The sequence below is a fragment of the Canis aureus genome, chromosome 18 (assembly GCF_053574225.1).
Source record: "Canis aureus isolate CA01 chromosome 18, VMU_Caureus_v.1.0, whole genome shotgun sequence".
NCBI lineage: Eukaryota > Metazoa > Chordata > Mammalia > Carnivora > Canidae > Canis > Canis aureus.
This window is the reverse complement of record NC_135628.1, coordinates 19,863,469-19,879,741: the sequence shown is the minus strand read 5'-3', so window position 1 is coordinate 19,879,741 and position 16,273 is coordinate 19,863,469. Positions and strand designations below refer to the sequence as shown.

Below are 16,273 nucleotides of genomic sequence, written 5' to 3'. Positions count from 1 at the left end.
CCCCCACCGTGGTGTGCATCCCCTGCCTGAGACTGCATTTACGGAAGAACCTGTCCTCTCCTGCAAGTGTCCAAGCTTTATGAGCAGAGGGAGGGTTTACCAATCCCAGGCTCCTCCGACGCACCCAGCCTGGAGCTCCATAATGAAGGAGGGGGCTCCAGAAATACCCAGTGAGTCACTGAATGGCAGATGATAAAGGGGGTGGAGAGAGTATGATTTAGACAGTCTCCCTAAAAAAAAAAAAAAAAAAAAAAAAAAAAAAAAAAAAAAAAAAATAAAACTGTTTTCAAAAGCGGGAGCTCACCAAACACCTACATGAGCACTCATTAGTACAAGGAGGAAGTTAATGAGGGAGAGGAGGCCGTTCACAGCACGTGGACAGGACAGCAGAGAACAGCTCTGAGTTGGATGGGGCTCCTGGGGCTGCAAGGCTTTCGTGTATAAAAGTGAACCGCAAGGCTCAAAGGGCAACGGTACATTGAAGGCAGCTTATTTTCTTGTACTATTTTGGAAAAAAAAAAAAAAAAAAAAACCTGTTTAGGCTGGACTGAAAGTATTATCTGAATGTAAGCATGAAATTTCACCGAAGAAAAAGTCATTCCAAACGTTTCACTCCGTAAAGAACCACATCTACCGTATCACAAGGGCTAAACTAGTGGATTAGACTGAAAGCCAACACAGCTTAGGAAGTCAAGGACGTTCTCCCGCTTTGGCCTCAGATGGGGCTCGGGTTACCTTGTGGCCATGACCCGCGGGGCTGCGCACTCCTGCCTCCCAGGCCCTGAAGCCCCTTCTCCCGCCTGCGGCCCCCTCGTCTCCACGACTCAGGAACCCACCTACGAGGATACTGTGGAGCACACTTGTCTCTAATTTGGGGGGGGGGGTGCCTGTACCACCCTCTATTAAAAAATATGTATACAAAAAGTTTTGTGCCTTTAAAGGGATAAGATTTTAGGCTGCTCTTCTAGAACACGCCAAAATGTTAAGACACTAAATTCATTCCGGAGCACTTGAAGAAAAAAAAAAAAAATCACACTAATTTGGCCATTTTTCTCAATTTCTCAACAGTAGAAAGTAAGATTAAACCGCCGCGCTGTGCCTCTCACCACTGAGGTAACCCTCAAGTCCAGGGATTATCATACATCAGAGAGGGGTTTGCCTCTGGTGGGGAGACAGTGAATTTTATTGGTGACCAAGGGTTTGGTGAAAACTTCACTAGATAAATGAATGGGTAGTATAAGGAGATTTTTAGCCTATTACATAAGTACAGCAGAGAAAAATGTTTGACTTTAACCTACGTGTCTGGCTCTATGAGGTTTTAGGACATTTTTACATTTTACCTTTATTTATTTATTTATTTATTTTAAAAAGATTTTATTTATTCATCAGAGAGAGAGAGAGAAAGAGAGAGAGAGCGCAGCAGAGACACAGGCAGAGGGAGAAGCAGGCTCCATGCAGGGAGCTCGACGTGGGACTCGATCCCGGGGCCCCAGGATCAAGCCCTGGGCTGAAGGTAGCGCTAAACCACTGAGCCACCCAGGCTGCCCTACACTTTACCTTTAGACCTCAGTCCAAGCTAAGCAGAGATCCTCTGGATAAGCTGGTAACAATGACAACAGCTAACATTTGCTAAGCACTTGGCACCACTGTGCCAAGTACTATCAAAGCACTCGATGTGTATTATCTCATTTACTCCTTAGCCATCCTAGGTGTAAAAACATCTTGGTCTAGTATGTTTGCTATGAAAAGATTTAGACCTCTGTTTTTACTCTTTACAGGCTATTCAGGTTTTTTGTAGCTTCCTGAATTAGTTTTAGTAGGTTAAGGATTTGTCTATTTCACCTAAGATTTTTAAATGTACTGACTGGCTTCAAATTTGTTCAAAATATTCTTTTATTAGATTTAAGGTTCTGGCCTAACTGCAGACAGGCAGTTTTTCCTTCACTGTGTCTGTTTATGGCTTTTCTCTTGTTTTTTCTTGATCAGTCTTGGGAGAGGATTATCAACTCTATGAATCTCTTTAAAGAACCAACCTTAAAAACAAACAAACAGGGCAGCCCAGGTGGCTTAGCGGTTTAGTGCTGCCTTCAGCCCAGGGCCTGATCCTGGAGACCAGGGATGGAGTCCCACATTGGGCTCCCTGCATGGAGCCTGCTTCTCCCTCTGCCTGTGTCTCTGCCTCTCTCTCTCTCTCTCTGTGTCTCTCATGAATAAATAAATAAAATCTTAAAAAACAAACAAAACCCCAAAACACCACCAACTTTTTACTTTCTTGATCCTGTTTAGTGTACAAATTTTTAAAATTTCCTCTTAATCCTTGAATTTCTTTCACTATCTCCTTCCTTCTATTTTCTGTGAGTTTAACATGTGGTTCTTTTCCTAACTTACATTGGATGCTTATCAGTCAGGGAAACAGAAGCTCAAAGCCACGAGAGAAGGAATACACTACAAGAAGTAGATCTTCCGGGAAGCCCGGGTGGCTCAGTGGTTTAGTGCCACCTTCGGCCCAGGGCCTGACTGTGGAGACCCGGGATTGAGTCTCCCTGCGTAGGGCCTGCTTCTCCCTCTGCCTCTCTCTCTCTCTGTCTCTCATGAATAAATAAATAAAATCTTTTTTTTTTTTTTTAAAGAAGTAGATCTTCCTAGTGGGGAAGGTGCTGGGGGAAGTGAAGGCGGCCATCACTCCTCCCTCTGAAGCCCCAGAGTGGGAGGACCAGCCTGAGTCTGAGGGCAGAGAACTCAGAGGCCAGGCTCACTCTGCACCCACATGGACCTACGTGGGGGAAAATACGGGGCATGGCCTCTGGATCCCTGTGGGTCCAGAGTGAAGAATCTGGAGGTGGCCACCCAAGGAGAAGAGGAACTGGATGCACAGAGGAAGCACTCCTCTGCCTGCCACTGTGTCTCAGCAGAAGGCCTGTAGAGAATAAAGGCCCCTGCTTCCCTCACTCCATCTCCCAGGCTCACACAAGTTCTTCTTTGGGCCAACTGACCTAGAACTATACAAGGAAGGATACTCAGGAAATGCAGCTCAAGCTGACAACAGACCAAAGTAGAACAGATGCTTTCATCTCATGAATTTCCAGCCCTTTCTCAATTCTAAGTAAGCAAGTAAGGCTACGCATTTCTAAGTGTCATTCAGCTGCATCCCACAAGTTTTGGTATGTAAATATTTTCATTGTTATTTCTAAATCTTTTATAATTTCTGAGCTCCCTGCTTTGTTCTGTGACGTATTTGAATGCGTGTTTCATAATTTCCAAACACGAGGCTTTTTTCTAGTTAACTTTTGTTACTGGGTTCTAAATGTATTGCAGACTATTTGGTTTGTATGATGCCAGTCCTTTTAATTTGTTGTAAATTGGTGCAATTTTCTTAAATATTTTATGTGTCCTTTAAAAGTATGTACTCTTCAGATGTTGGACATGGGATTCTTTATATGTCTTTTGCATCAAGCTACATACTGTGTTCATTGTGTTCCCATTTTTTGCCTCCTCATCTACCAATAAGTGAGAGAGAGAGAACATGTTAAAATCTCTCCTTATGATAAAGGACTGTTTTATTCTTCCTTTTTAGTTTCAATTACTTTTACTTTGTATATATATTTTTAAAGATTTTATTTATTTATTCATGATAGACATAGAGAGAAAGAGAGAGAGGCAGAGACACAGGCAGAGGGAGAAGCAGGCTCCATGCCAGGAGCCCGACGCGGGACTCGATCCCAGGACTTCAGGATGGCGCCCTGGGCCTAAGGCAGGTGCTAAACCACTGAGCCACCCAGGGATCCCCTACTTTGTATATTTTGAAATCATCATATTAGGGTATTAAGTGTATAAAAGTTTAGAATTGTTTTATGTTTCTAATAAATTGTACCTATTATGACTGTCTTTATCACTAATAATACTTTTGCCTTAAATTCTATTACTAATATACCAGCTTTTTTCTTTTTTTTTTCTAGCTTTCTTTTAATAGGATTCTATCTGGTGTATAATTTTACATACTTTTACGATGTATGTAGATGTGATTCTTTTAGTAAACAGCATATTGCTAGAGTTTCTAAAAATCTCATAATCTTTATCCCTTGGCTATAATAATTTGTCCATTTACACGACATAATTACGATTATATTTGTATTTGCTTCTACCATCTTATTTTGTGCTATTTATTTTATCTATTACTATGTTTTTAAAAAGTTTTGGATTGATCAACTCTTTTATTTCCTTTTTGCTTCCTCTACTGGTTTGAAAGCTAAACACTTTGTTTAGCTTTATTTATTATTCTAGAATTCGTGAAATGTATACATAATGTATCTAAATTTTAAATCTAATTTCAAAATTTAAAACTCAAATTTTATCCATTATTTTACCTTCCTCCAAGATAACAGGTTATGTTTAATCACTTCAAAACTGATAGCGCTATATTGACACATATTTCGTTTATTTTTAAGCTCATAACATAAGACAGTTAATGTTGGTTCAGATTTACTCATACATTTACCACTTTCTTTGGTTTTGCTCCTTTTTAAGATTCTGATATTTTTATTTGGGAGCTCTTTCCTTTTTTGCAGAGTTCATACTCTAATTTAGAAATTCCTTTTGTGAGGATCTGATGATGACAGATCTTTTCTCACTTTTTTTTTTCTCAATCTAAATATTGCTGTTTCACCTCCTTTTTGAGAAATAGATTTAGCTGGGGAGAATCACAGATTGACGTGATTTTCTCATAGCATGCTGAAAACATTGCTCCACTATTTCATGCTTCTATCATTGTTAAACTGAATTGTTCCTTTGAAAGCTATCACTTCTGACTTACTTGAGATCTTTATCATGGCATTGTGCAATTTTACTATGTCATATCCAGGTATGGACCTCTTTTTAAGAAGTTTAATCTTGCTTGGAATTTGCTGGGTGTCCTCAATCTGTGGCCTGATCTCTTTCATTTCTGCAAAGTTCACTGTTCTCCTTGTCTCTTAGCCTTTCTTCTGTATTTTCTCTCCTTTGCCCATAGTACTATATTCTGAACACTAATTCAATCTTCTTTTCAAATTTATTAATTCTCTCTTCAATTCTAATTTATCATAAACTGCCTTTTAGGCTTTTAATTTCAGTTATGTGTTTTTTATTTATATAAATTATATTTGCCTCTTTCTCAAATTTTGTCATAGTAATAGTCTTGCTCCTTAGACATACTTTCAATCTCTTCTTCCGTTTTTTTTAAAGATTTTATTTATTTATTCATCAGAGACACAGAGGGAGAGAAACAGAGACACAGGCAGAGGGAGAAGCATGCTCCGTGCAGGGAGCCGGATATGGGAACTTGATCCCAGGACTCCAAGATCACACCCTGGGCCGAAGGCAGAGGCTCAACCACTGAGCCACCCAGGCGTCCCTCTTCTTCCATTTTTAAACACAGAAAACATACTTATTTTATATATGTGTCTGATAAATTCAATATCTAACCTTGCCGTTTGATTTTGCTGACTCCTTCATGATGATGTATTTTCTTGTGTTGTGTGATTTTTTTTCTTTTTAATGGGAGTTAACATATTTTAGGAACTCTGTAAGGGTTTTTTATGATCAAATTAACATGAGTTCCTCCACAAAGAATCTTTATTTGCTCCTACTGAGTGCTGGGAGGGACTACCAACCTACTACCATTTTAATTTTTAGTTTAATGTTTTTCTGACCATCCAGCTAGTATAAATTCTAGCTGTAAATCCAGGAACTGTCTTGAGGTGACAAATTTTCTGGTTTTATGTTTGCTCCACCACATAGTTCTAAGGTTCAAGACAGAAAATTTTCCTTGGAAGAACCTGGGCTTTTGTTATCCTAGCTCACCATTACCAAGAGAATGTAGCTTTAGGGTTCTAGCTCCATAAAGAGAGGAGCCTTTGCTAATAACATCAACGAACTTGGGTGGGTCCAGGCTTTTGCCTTCTGTGGCCCTGGAGGTTATGAAAACCTAAGAGCAGGTTTAAGGTAAGTCAGCCTGCCGTGTTCAGCTTAACTTTCTGGGTTTCCAAATTTCACTTGGTATTTAACATCTGAGCATGTCTTCCTATCTTGTCAGATCAGCAGCGTACTGAAAACTAATCCCTTCCATCAGCCCTGTGGGCAGTATTATATACACGGGTTCAGAATGAGAGTTCTGAAACCAAACTGCCTAGATTCAAATTTCTGCACAGTACTTATTAAATAGGTAGTCTTGGGAAGTTTTTTCAGTTCTCTGCCTCAGTAGCCCCACCTGTTAAATGGGCATAAGAACAGTATTTGCCTCATATGAGGGTTTTTATGAGGATTAAATGAATTAATACATATAAAGCACTTACAACAATGCCTGGTCAGAACCAGCACTCAAAAGAGAAATATTGCTATCATTATCATTATGGTTACATGCTAGTGCCATACTGAGACACTACAATACAGATACTGACTTCCTACTCCATAATACTGTTCCCTTATACTACCACTTTAAAAAATCAAGTTCTGTAAAATGTAACTTTATATTAACATTTTTGCCAATGCTTTCATTTTTATGAAACTGCTATTTAAGAAAATATATAATACATATAATAATGAATGGCAGACACATTTCACTGAACATTTCTACTTAGCCACTCTTGTAATTTAAGACAAAGAGAGAGCACAATGAAATTAAAAGGCATAAATTTTAAATACCTAAAGGGTAATGTTCATGGTGTCTAATGGATGGAGCCAGCTGTTGCCATCAGCTGTAAAGGTGAGCAACTACGCTATGTTGATATGAGTGTGGCCTGGAGCTTGTTAAATATGGTTATCCTTTGCTCTTAAGCCTCATGAGATATAGATACCCAAATAAGAGTCACAAGAGTTTTGGGGCCCTGAGTGACTGTGTTTAGAGGTGGAAAGCTACTATATTACAAATTATGTAAAAGGCACATACTATGCAATCTTTGATCTTTTAATAATCAGAGAGATCATTTTATAAGACAAATATTTCATGATTTTAGTAGGTGCTAATTTTGAACATAAAGTGTCAAAATCAATCTATCATAAGTTCAATTTTTAATTGAGTACCCAGCTTATTACACTGCCAGCATTGATGGGTTCTTTCAGTTACAAAGTACAGAGTCCTCAAACAGAAATCAGCTACTTTTGATTTATCACTGTTCTTAACGACAACAAAACAAAACATCCTTGACTAAATTGAAATTTGAGGCTGTGCCATTATCAGTTTATCATGGCTCAATTCCAAATTCACCCTTTAACACCTGCTCTGTGATAATGAACCAGACTCAGCATTTCTTCTTTGCAGGGAATTCAATATTAGGCTTTGTCAGTAGAGGGCACTGCAGGGACACTGCAGTGGTTCCGGCGTACAGTTTTTGCATCTTGGTCCCTTAGCACTGCACGCATAAGAAAACATCTGGTGATGTTCTGTGCTCCAGGCAGGAGTCCAGGGCACGCAGTCTCTCAGTGACCATGCAGGACTGTTCTGGGCCCAGTAACCACCTCTTCACAGCCCTGCTACACCCTGCACACTGTAGCTGTTCCACCCACAGCCGTACTCCAACTCCCTTTGCATGTTGGCCCATCAGCCTCAGCCTGCCCATGCTCAGAATGTTTTTTTCCTGCTAGTCCAGCAACTGTGGAGCAGTGGCCCATGTAACCTACAAACCTGCCATCCTAGTGGGCTTGTCTGCATCCTTGCCAGTGAGCTCTGAACCCTAGTCATAAGGAAGGGCTCCCTTCCAAGCCTGTCCTTCCTTAGGTACTCTTCTTTAGCTTCCAAGGATCCTTTGGTGTTCTCTTTATATCCTATGGTCACTCACCTATCTTAGCTTAATAATTCTTTATTTTAGATTTTTTAAAAAAGTGATCTCTACACCCGATGTGGGACTCAAACTCACGATCCCAAGAGTTCATCCCCTAAGAGTTGCATGTTCTACAGATTGAGCCAGCCAATCACCCCAATATTTCTTTATTTTAAACGTTCCCTATTTGAATGATGGTGTGGTTTCTGTCCCTGGTTGATCCAAACTGATATAGTGCTTGACACTGCATTTCTAAATTTGTATAGTCATGTATTCTTTTCTCAACATATACCACTTCCTCTATCAATTCAAAAAACTGTCTTTTCATATGCATTACAGTTAAAATGTGGGCCACCCATACTCCTTATATGTTCTGAAAATCCCTGCATAATGACAGGAAATATCTTCCAAGCTTATTTCATTCTTTTCTAATATCCTATGAAAGAATTCCAAGCTTAGCACCTCACCTACCCAAGGATTTCAAGTCCAATTATTTATTTCATCCTCTTTATACACCCTGGTCTTCCTCTCACAAAGAAGGGATGGTCTTTTGTTCATAATTTCAAGATAACAAATAGAAGATTACACCATGCCTTATTCTAAAGCATCTTATTTTGACAGAAATTTGCAGATCCTAATCACTTCCTGGGCAACTAACAACAAGCAACTAAGATACTAAAAGTTATTGAAAAGTACAGGCTATTTGTCCATTTATTTAGCATTCTTTGAAGGTCCAATATGAGACAGGTCCTAAACCAGGTACTATGGCATAAAAAGATGAATGAGGCACAGTCCCTTGTGTTCAGGGGAATAGGACCAAAACATAGGTGGTGCAAAGGGGCACCCGACTGGCTCAGTCAGTGGAGCACATGACTCTTGATCTCAGGGTTGTAGGTGTGAGCCCCACATTGGGTGTAGAGATTACTTAAAAATCAATTTTTTAAAAAAAAGAATATAGGTGAAAAAGAGAATGAAAAAGAGGAGAGATATAACAATGAAAGATTAAAAAGTACTCCCAAAGAATCACCCTTGCAATCCCACTGTTAAACAGTATTAAATCCCTCTTAAGTATTACTGAATACTCATATATTCAGGGGGGAAAAGGATCAAATATCTTCAAGAGTGAAAATTTTAAAGTTCTATACCATATCCATTGGGAATCAGATTCTTAAATGAAGAAGCTGAATTAAACTAAAAAAAAAACCAATAACAACAAACTGCCTATAACATAGCAGTTACTGTACACAAACGGAAAAGGAAAAAAGTGTTTCATTTGTGGTATTTCTCCATATTCCTTGGTAAGGAAAACAAGCAGATATTAAGGATTACGAAATTTTTTAGGACACTCAATTCACCAGCATGCAAATAACTTGACATTTTACAGCTGTATTTTCAGTAACATTTGAGATTCCCTCAGTAAATAGTTTCCAATCTATATGCCTCTCCTTGACATGTGAAGGAGGCCTCAAGAAATGCCACCGTCTGAAAGTCATCACAATGGAATTTCAAATGTAATGAGCTGCATCTTGTGTCTATGTCGAGAGCTTCAACAGGGCTGCAAGAAATGTTCTATTATTTCTCCCCAAAAATAATTCTCAAAGGTCATACCAGTCTAATGGTGATAAGTAACTGCCAACAATTTTTTAAAATTAGGAAATCTTATAAATTATAATTTTTAAAAAATAGAAATGACTGAGGCAAGCAAAATTTATATGCATCAAGAAAAACTAAAGATACAGAGCTAACACCCCTCAATGACTAGAAAAATCTGGCCAATATATTCACTTATTTCCATCTTTTAAGTCACTTTATTTCCCACAAAAATATAAATATATTTCAACCAGCAGCATTTTCTACCTTAAACAGCCAGCAGGAAACCAACATAAAATTTAAAAGAAGGAAACTATGTAAAAAATACTGTATAAGCAAGGCGCCTGGGTGGCTCAGTCGGTTATGTGTCTGACTTCGGGTCAAGTCATGATCTTGGGGTCCTGGGATCAAGCCCCACATTGGGCTCTGGGCTCAGCAGGGAGCCTGCTTCTCTCTCCCTTTCCCTCCCCGTCTCCCTCCATTCATGCTCTCTCTCTCTCTCTGAAATTTTAAAATATTAAAAAAATATTATATAAGCAAATGCTTTTTCAATTCATATCCCACCATGTGAGCAGAAAGCAACATTTCTGTAAGCGATTATTAACTAGAAAAGAATGAAAAGAGATACAGTCCTACTCATCATCCACTTGGTAAAGAACTAGTCTTTAAAATGAAAAAATAAAGCAATGCATTCCAAAAAGTGGTTGCAAAGGAAATTCTGTAAATTTTCAAACAAACCTAATGACAGTTGAGAAAACAAACTGTCGGCAACACTGTAGTCACACAGAGCTTCTCCATACCTCATGTTTGCCAAACAAAATATCATAAATGTGGGATAAAACAGAAAGAGATCTTATCATCTAATTCAGTCTCCTTTGACAAATTATGAAATCAAAGACCAAATAAATAGTTTTTTTCTCCTAAAAACTGCTCTGTTACTGGGTTTATGCGCAGGTGGAAGAAATAGAGTGCCATTTGAGAGGCATCCTACTTAGGCCACCTAGGAGATGACCGTACCTTTCCAATTTCTTGACCAGCCTAATGGGATATCTGAAATGGTCCCATTAAAGATTCCTTCTACTGGATTATGTGTCAGATCTAAGAATCTAGAGGTTATGAGGGCATCTGTATAGATCACTGGTCTAAGCTCATTCAAGAAGCATTATCTGAATTACATTTAGGTCAAGTTCTTTCAGGGAAATGACTGTGTTCTTTGGCCTCTGTAACTCCAGAGAGCCTGGCAGACTGTAATAATGCACAAATTGATTATAGTGTTGGTGAAAATGGCCAAAGAATCGGTCAGATGCCTTTCTCCCTGAGCACTGACTTAGAATCCTCTGGGAATAGGAGTATGGAGAGGTGGTTTTTAATAGTAGGAGGGACTAGAAGGGAACCTCAAGAGACATAGCTTAGAATTCTCACAAATGTAAGCAGAGTGAAAGCTCCAGGTAGAGGAGGGGCGAGGGAAGCTGGGAAAGCCCCTCAAGAGAGCATTCTGGAAGGTGAAATGAGGGAATGGAAGAAACACGCTTTGTTTATTGCACAATGTTTCCCAGACCTCCCCTGCCAGACCGTAAATGTCACTATCCTGTCCCAACATGTGCTGTTAAGTCAGTGCAAGATGACTTAAAAATGTTCCAACTATGTTAAAAAGATTACCAAAGATGTTTTAATTCTTAAAATCTTGTTAACTAGGTTAGTAAAATCACAACAGTTTAATGTGATAGCTGAAAGAAAAAGGAGAATCACCAAAACATCTCATGACTTTTCTTTTCTAAGAAATTGTATTTTATAGGTCTTCTTATTTGTCCCTCTTTTTAAATGGGGGGGAAAAAGCAGAGAAAATAAAACTACAACATGTTTTATTTTTGTGTTAGCTATACAGCCTGGGGCTATTTTTTCTTTCTTGTTCTTTCCAAACAGTGTACCTTTTAGATCTGACACAATAAGACGGAAAGGGGGAAAAAAAGTTGAGCTCCATCAGGCAAATTTTAACTTGTGACAAAAAATACTGGACCAGATGGATTGCACACTTGCCAAGAGCACAGTTAAGTGTTCACAGGAGGACTGCTAGCATAAGCATAGAACATGCTAGTTCTTCTATCTCTGTTTTTGTTTTTATTCCGCCAAGAACCAAGGGCTTAGCGATGCTGAGGAAATTACCCCCAGGCAGCTTCAGTCTCTTGCTTAGCACATTACCTAAGTGTTAACACCTTGGATGCGTGGTATTCTAACACAAACAGTTACAGAAACAAATTTCGGAGGCTACAGAATTTCACCAGAGGTATTTCCCAGACTGGATACTTTCTAAAAGAATGCTAAAAAGGCTCTGACACAGGCTGGGTCAGGGCTGGGAGTGCGAAAGCATCGACAGCAAATGATGGGAAATGTCAGACCGCAGAAGATTGCTCCCCTTAAAGTCCTGCGGGATTCCTGTGCTCTTCCGTCCTTAACTCTCTGAGCACACACGCAATACTCTCCAGAGGATGGCCGAGCTTGGCTGATTCTGCTCTTGTTGTTTTAAGATTCTAATTGGGAAAACCAGTTTGTGATTCCATTTTATGACCCGAAGAGATGAATGGCCTTTTTACGAAAGTCTTTCCCCCCAAACCCTACAGAATCCATCCGAATGATGCCTCCACTCATCCAGAGCCAAGAGAAGCAGCAAGTACCTACAGAATCTTGGCAGGGCTCCAGACCACGTTCCAGGCCCATACTTCTGCCAGTTAACTCCTTTGTGCCTCCTCACCCTTGAACACGAGGGCCTCTGACAAGCGGCTGCCATCCGTCCTCAGCTGGTGGGACCACCCAGACATAATCACAGGCTGGAGTCTGTGTCCCCTTCAGCGAACGAAGCAGAGCTTTATCACGGATGAGGCCCACGGCAGAGGGAGGTAGAAAAGGCTGGGTTCAGACAAAATTGAATTGGGAGAGTCGTCACTAAAAATGTTTCCCTGCCCCTTTAGTGTTGTCTGGAGGGAAGCTTCCAGGGGATGGTGACCTGGGCATGAACAGGACTGAATGCCACTGTTACTGGTCGTTGAACTTGTGGACCCCTGCTCCCTCACATGACAGATGCTGCTGTGCTCACATCCCCCAAACAATCCCTTGCTGCTTCTGCCCTTTCCCGGGGGGCACCTCGGCCTCCCCATAATCCTAGGGACCTCAACACCGAGACTCCAGCCAGCAACTCAGAGGGGGCTGCCCATACTATGCCAGGCATTAGCTCCCTGGGGAACTCTGGAGGACAGGTGATGGAGAATGGGTCAAGCAAACTTTTGTTTTCTGCCTAGCTTAACAAAATGGAAAAAAATAAAAAGGGAAATTGGGGTTTGGTCACTTAGACAAACATAATGAATTGGAATCAAGTGGGGAAATCAGTTTCAATTGGTGAAATCTCAGTGTGGAAAAGGGCTGGAAGGGATTTAGAAGTGCTCTATCCAATCTACAAACTTTACAGATGGGATAAGAGACATTCAGTCACCTGCTGGTCAGCTTTGGCCTCAGTGGCCCAGTCTAGCGGCCCCTCCCCTGCCTCACTCTGCCTCTGTTACTTAAAGACACACTCTATTACTTTCAAGTATGCTAGAAACTGGGCTAGGAGATAAATGGTATGGGCTGTTCTTCCATTAAAAAAAAGAAGGCTCTGGATGGCCCGGGTGGCTCAGTGGTTTAGTGCCGCCTTCCGTCCAGGGTGTGACCATGGAGACCCGGGATCGGGTCCCACGTCAGGCTCCCTGCATGGAGCCTGCTTCTCCCTCTGCCTGTGTCTCTGCCTCTCTCTCATAAATAAATAAATAAATAAATAAATAAATAAATAAATAAATAAATTCTAAAAAAATAGAAGGTTCTCTAAACAGCATGCAGATGATCAGTAAACACCTATACGTTTTGTGATGTATGCAAAATGAATTGGCTTAAGTTAAACATTCCTCTTATATTAATTATACTATTTACCTCACTAATAAAATCTTTCCTAAATTACATAAAGGCAAACCTCCCCCACAGGCTTTGCCAATGATCCCAGTGCCCAACTGTTACAATGCCATTAATGAGATTTAACTCGACTATAACCAGGGCCACATGAAATTCTCATGAACAAGGTAAGTACAGAAAATGTAGGTTTCAAGATATCTATACATTTACTCAACGTAAAAGAGAGAAGCAGGCCTAGGAAATGTCACTTTAAGAAAAAAAGAGGTGGAGAGAAAAAGAAAACATGAGTCATCGATAAACAATCTGTTGACAATTCTGTTTTAAACCATACAAAGCGTTTTGGGGTATTAACAATTGCCCATATTTTCCCTTGGAATTGCAGAGAAGCTGGCTCTGGTAGCAAAGACAGATGGCCCAAGCTATTAACTGAGTCATCCCTGTATATGGTTTCAAAATGCTGCCTGATATCATGGCAACTGCACACCAATGAATGTCGCACAAAATGTGATCAAGGCCTCCATTGGGGAAGTCCCATGGGATTTACTCCATTGCTAAGATGTTTCCAGGGCTCTGGAAATCCGGTCCTCAGCTCACAGATTCTCAGAACAGGGTAAACTTATCCACCACCCAACCTGCTTCTGTACGAGGCAGACGTGGGGGACAGAGTCCCAGCAACTGAGGCACCAGCGCAGTCAGTGTTGGAGCAGAGAACAGAACCGGGCTCTCGGGGTTCCTTGGCTCAGCGCCTTCCCCCTCCTCTCCCTGCCCAATCTTTCCAGTTTTAGTGAAAACTGAAATTGCTCACCACTCAGCTGTTTTCACAAGGAGACTCATGCTTCATGACTACGTTATTTTTTCATCTGGAGACCTGAGTACTGCACATAAATTGGATATCTGCGTCACATGGATTTTTTGTCTTGTTGATTTTTAACCTCTTAAATAAAAAAATTTTTTTTTTTTTCTGGAGGAGCTGAGTCAGGATTGTTTTCTTGTTTTAAGGAGACATGAAGCACCGCGGATCCCACTTTCCACTTGCCCAAAGATGGTGCTGAGGACGAGTGTCTCATCCCCCCTGGTCCTCTAGCTCCCCGCCTGCTAAGTAGTGTTAACAAAACAAAGGAAAGTGTAGTGGCGTTGTTGAGGAGCCTGAGCCATGTACCTAAGGTGAGACCTATACTGCAGGAGAGGCCTGGTTTCCTGTGTCTGGATCACATTCAAAATACCTAAAAAGCTTCTCTCCATGCCCGAACTGGAATCACGGAGGAAATAAAACTGTGCCTCGGTGTCTCCTCTCAGACGTAGGGCTTATGGAGACTGTAAACCTCACGGTTCCACCCACCTTGCAGATGACCCAACCACCTTTGATGACGCCGCCACAGAGGGGGCCCAAGTCCTGGGCGTCTGGATCGCATCTAAACTCAAACCAATCAAGGGAACCGAAGCTACATGCTCTTACAATTAATTTCCAATTTAAATCCCTGGGGGCTTTTCCAAGGCATTGTTTTCGTCTTTCTGTACATAACTACACAAACAGAGGGAAATGAACTTATTTTCAACCCAGCTGGTTCACTGATAATCATGTGCAGAGGCCTGTGGCCTTAGATTGGGGCACCGTCTTCTCTGGGCAGCGGCTTGACGCCGGGTTCACAGCATGCACAGGGCTAGGAGTCGAGTGGTTTGCTCGAAACCTCATCCCCCTCAAATTTTAACAAACTCACTCAGGTCCCAAAAGAAGTCCCCACTGGCCCCGTCTGTCTGGCCTAAGCCTGAGGCCCGCAAGCCTGGAGTGAAGCCAGCACTGAGGCTTCTCACCTACAGACACCCCCGCGCCACCTCCCCGGGGCGCCTTTCCCCCTCCCTGCTCACTGCACAGGGAGACCCTCCGCTCGGAGGTGGAGCGCGGAGCCCTGGCAGTAATCCCGGGAAAGGGGAGCTTTTCTGTTGCTCTGTCCTTGTCCGATCCTCACCCTCAAACAGCTGTGAACCTTTCTCTTCGTTTATTTTCAAGCAATTAAAACTACAGCTTGGTATCATTATCGTCATCTCTCTACATCGCATCTAGGGGGCTTTGTCCTCAAAGATTCAGGCTATCTATCTGAAAGAGAAAAGTCTAGAGGGCATTGCACACCTCAGGAAAATGATACCATGGGTGTTCATGCCTGAAAAGGCCAAACATTTGGAAATGAGAAGTTGGAAACATACATGTGGCCACATTTTTCCTCTCCTTTGCTTCCATGTCCATGTGGAAAAGAAGAAAAACTGTAGATATTTGCAAAGGTTTTATGAAATATGAGCTTTGGCTAAGCTGATGGTTTTGAAAATATTTGGACCATCCAAACAGAACAGATGTTTTTGCAAAATTTTCCATCGGTCCAGTCGCTGCACCCCGCCCCCCACACCCCGTGTGATTTTGCCCCATGTAGAGCCCCTGGGCCAGCTCTCGGTGGCAATGGAACTGAAGTGTCCCAAATCACCTTGCCTTTCTTACGTTTAGAACAAGCCTCTTTCCCCTCCCAGCCCGTTGTTTCTCTTGTCTGGTGAGAGCAGCTCTGGCATTCCCACAGCGGGAGGCCAGAGCAGTGCGTGGGGGCAACACAGCAAGACACCAGATTCTCTCCACAGCAGTCATCAGCAAAGCCTAAAATTTCACAAGTACGATGCTTACTTCTTACAGGACATCCCAAACTCATGTTAAAGTATGAGCTCCTTGAGGGCACAGACCTGTTTTTCTATCCATCTCTGCACACTCAGCACACTTGCATACTGCACACACACAGCTGACACTCAAGAGATCTGATGAACCAGAATTAAAGCTATGAATAGCTTTGTGGGAACAGGGCCATGACCAGCAGGCACCCTAGCCACAACTGGCTGCCAGCTAAAAGTGAGATGAACAGAGAATTCCTACATGGTAAATGCGGTCGTCTAATATGGAATTGGTTTTCCCAGCGTATGAA

The 16,273-nt window shown here is 41.4% G+C and overlaps 1 protein-coding gene and 1 long non-coding RNA gene across 3 annotated transcripts in view; one reads left to right on the top strand and one right to left on the bottom strand.

Moving 5' to 3' along the window:
* The window catches only part of JAZF1 (JAZF zinc finger 1), a 336,781-nt gene that overhangs the window by 208,004 nt on the left and 112,504 nt on the right, over nt 1-16,273 (bottom strand). The window lies entirely within an intron of this gene.
* LOC144288284 (uncharacterized) lies at nt 2,562-5,660 on the top strand. Its single transcript, XR_013356244.1, has 3 exons — nt 2,562-3,161; nt 3,636-3,751; nt 5,240-5,660. It is a non-coding gene; the product is annotated as an uncharacterized LOC144288284 (long non-coding RNA).